At 38.7% G+C, this 4,954-nt stretch overlaps 1 non-coding gene across 1 annotated transcript; it reads left to right on the plus strand.

The window, feature by feature from the left end:
* Nucleotides 1-2,537: 2,537 nt before the first annotated feature.
* Nucleotides 2,538-2,666, plus strand: LOC141568093 (small nucleolar RNA SNORA25). The gene has a single exon (XR_012491102.1). It is a non-coding gene; the product is annotated as a small nucleolar RNA SNORA25 (small nucleolar RNA).
* Nucleotides 2,667-4,954: the final 2,288 nt, after the last annotated feature.

Genomic DNA, 4,954 nt, shown 5'->3' on the forward strand with positions numbered 1-4,954 from the left:
AAGCAACGAAAAATTGCAGGCGCCACAATTCAGAAAACGTTTCTTTATTTCACACGAGTGCATGAAGTATGTCCATTACAACAAACGACATATTGAATTATGAAGATTCATATTAGACACACAACCATGTCTGTTCATTATCAAGTGTACACATTATTCATGCATTGTGTCTGTACTCCGATTGGTCATTCTGTCATTCTCGAATTCATCTGTTACATAGACATTTAACTCTCATCCAAAGGTGCCCGCTTGGGTATTTACAACTATTTAATTATAATTTACACTATCACTTATTTTAAGTATTAAAGTCAATAATATTATTTATTTATATTTAGTTATATATTAACATTACTATTTTATAATTCAATACGTCTTATAATTCAATACGTCCGTCGTGTGTTGCAATGGATGTACTAAATGCGTCCGTCTGGCTGACAGACTGGGCCTTGTTTTGCAGGTGGGGCTTATTTTCAGGGAAATATGGTATTACTTAACTATAAAAAAGGATGAATTCTTGCCATCTGCGACAATATGGATGGACCTAGGGGGTATTTTGCTGACTGGAGTAAGACAGTGAAAGACAAAAGTCATATGACTTCACTTATAAGTGAAATAAAGAACAAAATTAACAAACAAATGAAATAAACAAACTCATAGATACAGAGAACATTTTGATGATTGCCAGATGGGAGGGAGTTGGGGGTGAGTAACAAAGAGGAAAGGATTAAGAAGTACAAATTGGTAGTTACGCTGTAGTCATCAGGATGTAGGGTATAGCATAAGGAATATAGTCAATAATATTGTAATAACTATGTATGGTGCCAGATAGGGTCATATATCTAGATGGGGGGGCAGGGCAAAAAAAGGATGAAAGGATTAAGAAATACACATTGGTAGTTATAAAATAGTCTTGTGTATGTAAAGTAAAGCATTGGGAATATAATCAATTATATGGTAATAGCTTTGTATTGTGCCAGGTGGGTGCTAGACTCATTAGGGAGACAACTTCTCAAATTATACAAATGTCTAACCACTGTGCTGTACACCTGAAATTAATATAAAATAATATTGGATGTCAACAGTAATTGAAAAATTAAAAAAGAGAGGGGGGAATAAGAGGTTCCAAGTTCCAGGCATAAAACAAATAAGTCTTAGGGATGCAACATACAGCATAGGAAATATAGTCAATAATATTGTGATAATGTGGTACGGTGTCAGATAGTTGCTGAAATTATCACGGTGATCACTTGTCTAGCATAGGAAATATAATCAATAATATGATAACAAAGTATAGTGCCAGGTGGGTACTGTTGAATAATTATGGTGTATACCTAAAACAAATACAATATTGTATATTAGCTATATTTTATTAAAAATCTAAAAAAAAGAGAGGTTAATAAACTGATTGAGGTCATAGATCTAATATGTGTCCCAAGTCCACACCCTCTCCACAATGTGACATTCTTGCTGCCTTGTACCTCATTGAAAAAAAAAAATTATTTGCCTCCCTATACACAATCCCATAATGCAACAAACCTGGTGCTTTGAATCAGAGGTCTTCAATTTTGGTGTAGGTAGGGCTGCTCTCTACTATATTGATCTTCACAAGTCATTCCAATTCTCATCAGTAATGTGGAAGGCTATACCTGGAACTTTCTAAATGTTTCTCCAAACTTTTCATGATTCTAGCCCTGAACCTTCTAGTAAGATTACTTGATTCCCTTTCAATCCCTCCACTGGGTGTTAGATTAGGCTTCCCTTAGGCTTTGCCTTTACTCTGTTTCTGCTTCTTAGTAAGCAGTAGAGGATTCCCTAGAGCAGCCTCCTGCTGATTTTGCCATCTCCCGCAATAGCATCCTGCCTTCAATGATGCCATGGATGACTTTTCCACCTCTAGGAAACAACCCAAACACCACTGGGGAGGTAACAGGCATTTGGCACTGCCCTTTCCCTCCAATTGTCTATGGAGTATCAGATATTCCTTAGGGAAGCCACTAAGAGTTGACTCTCTCCCACTAAGAGTTGACTCTCTCCCACTGAGAAGTAGTCAAGTTTCCTAGGGGAGAGACCTCCAAACCAAGTAGCTGAGGACCCAATGTATGTTACTCAGTTATCTGCATGCTCCCCAGGAACCAATCTAAAATAGTCCACCAAAAAGATAGCAGGCAGCACAAAGCTAGTTTATCCATGCCCTGGGTCAGCCATTACAGAAGTAACACACATGCCCCCAAAATAACAGTTTTGCTAAACCAAAGCATCAGGAGCTATAATTTATCTCTAAATGTAGATTTGAAATGAAAAAAAAAACAATACTTTCTATTATGTGCCCTGTTGAAGGATCAGATTTGCTTCTGTGGAAAAATGGTATATGGAAGAACACTTGAGAACGTTCTAAGATACCAAGCAAAACTAAACTCACTTATGTGAATTCCATTCCACAGCATTCACAAATGTGATTGCCAGACAATTTCTGGTTTTGAAACCTGCCTATGTCATCCAGAGATGATGAGTCTTTCTGTTACAGTTAACACATACATAGGTCATTTCAAAGAGGGCTCTTGGGGCTGTGAAACACTGAGCTCTTAACTCTATGACCAAAGATTTAAGTTGCCCATAGGATGCCATAGTCATTCAATAGTGCCAAGTTTTTCTGAGGGGCTATAGGATATATATATTCCTTGTGTATATATACATATATATATATATATATATATACTCTCACACCCAATTATCCACACTAATAGTAGATAGGGGGAACATGGATTAGTCATCATAATGAGATAATTGGAATTCACATCAGAACCTAAACTTTAACAAATACTTTCTTCTTATTCCCCTCACTAAATCACCTCTCAGATGTGTTAATAAAGACCACAATTATCCAATATGTATCACATTTCCTTCCTGGAGAAGGTCATTGGGAGACTGTCACTGCCAGTTGACCCTCAAGCTGGAACAGGGCAATTGAGGCTTCTCACTACCTCACCTGTCCTTGGAATATACATTCTGCCCACTATTTAGCACTAGAAACCACTTTTAAAAGCAGACTTGAGAGAGTAATATGTTATTGAGACCATCTGGACTGTGCATCTGACTGAACCCCATTAAAGCCTCTATATAAATGCTTACGATTCTTGAGTATGGTGCAGAGATCTATCTATTCATCTTGTGACTGCACAACAAGACAAGCCTCGTTATGTAAGTTCCCTTGCTTGTTAAACCTGCCACCTACCAATCTGGAGTGGTTTGCTTCTTTCTTCTGTCTCTCCTTGCCCTCTTTGTACAGAGGGCATTTCAAATTTCACTTGGAGCATTCCCGAGGTTGAGAACCAGCATTCCCTTTTCTCCATCAAACCAGCTTCTCCCTGGCAATGGTTCTAATGATGACTGAGGTCCAAGTAGCAAAACGAGAGAAATAGGAACCCTACAATATCTAGAAACTTGAAATTTTCTGTGACCAGTACAAAGGAACTGCATTTTAATTATCCATGAAATCCCCCTTACCTACCCCCTACCCTGCCTGGCTATGCAGAATTTCTGCTTTAATCTTTCCCAGGGAAGCACAGGACTGCTCCTTGGAAAGGCCAGCACAGTTCAGAAGCCCAGGCACACTTTCCATCAGAAAAAACAATCAACATGATAGGAACTTCATCTCCGGCCATGCTGTTTGTGGTACTCAAGGCAGTCAAGTTTCCTGCATCCCATAGACCACATGGGGAAGGAGGGGCTGCAGCGTATAGTATCACTGATTAGATTCAAAGTGGCCTTCCGACTGTCTGAAAATTAATCAAATGCCTAAGAAATAAAGCACAGTCCCTTTCTACTCTTTGAGCTCTAGATACTACAGAAATGGAATCAGCTGCTTCTGATGGAGACGTAGGCTAATTTGATTGTAAATAATTCACTGTTTTCTGACCATCTCATTATTGTGCCCCTACCCTGATCCAATATCTTACCTGAACACACACACACACACACACACACACACACACAGTCTTTTCTTTTATTCCATCTATTTCCAAATGTTTAAGTGGGATGAAAGTGAGCTAGCTAAACCAGGCTAGAGCTGGGACAGCTGCAGCTGTCACGGAGCTCTCCCCCTGACATGTAAGTCAGCCAAATTGCCACAGCCAAGTAGCAATCATTTGTCTTTTCCCCCATCTCCTCATAGCAGAGACTGATGTTCAGGGTAGTTTTACAATATGGACAGGGGTCTCCACAGCCAGAGAAAGACATCTGATGCTTTCCCCTCCCCTCCCCCAAACTGTGCTCAGCGGTTGTGACTCCTTTAAGGCTTGAATGCTGGTCTCCAGAGGTGAAAGGAGCATGGATTAGCCCACTGTGCTGCCTTGCCCACAGCATAGTATAATATTAATTAGTCACCTTCCTTATTATTCAGTCAAAATATGCCAGACTGAAATAAATTACATTCTTAGCACATATTTCACACCCCTGGATCAAGTCTTGCAAGGGTTTTCTTTTATTATTTATAAGATCATGTGCTGTCTTCCTGCAGAAAATGAGATGGTCTGCATGAGGAAAAAGGTAAAAGAAATGCAGAGAAATGAAACAATCAGATATTCCCTAATGATATTTAAAAATAGAAAATTTGCTACTGTTACATACAGCATGTTCCATCTTTTGAGATTTAATGGCTCTCTTGTGGTTTAATGGAGAATTACTTTCAGTAATTGATTATTAAAATTTAAAATTGCTAACCATCTTCATTATTAGATGAGCGAACATGTTATCCTTGTAATTAAAAAAGCCTGAGACTCACTTTCATCCTGTTGACAGAGCGGGCAGACTGTCTCCGCACTCACTTGATGGTTTCAGGCTTCTTGTTTGACAAAAATAGCCAGCCAGTCATTTGATGATGAAAATGCAGAACATCCACAGAGACTGAGCAGAAAATATAATGAACAAAAAATAATAATAATAAAAAGCCCTACAA

The sequence above is a fragment of the Rhinolophus sinicus genome, chromosome 17 (assembly GCF_057876585.1).
Source record: "Rhinolophus sinicus isolate RSI-liver-muscle chromosome 17, RSI-T2T, whole genome shotgun sequence".
Classification (NCBI taxonomy): Eukaryota; Metazoa; Chordata; class Mammalia; order Chiroptera; family Rhinolophidae; genus Rhinolophus; species Rhinolophus sinicus.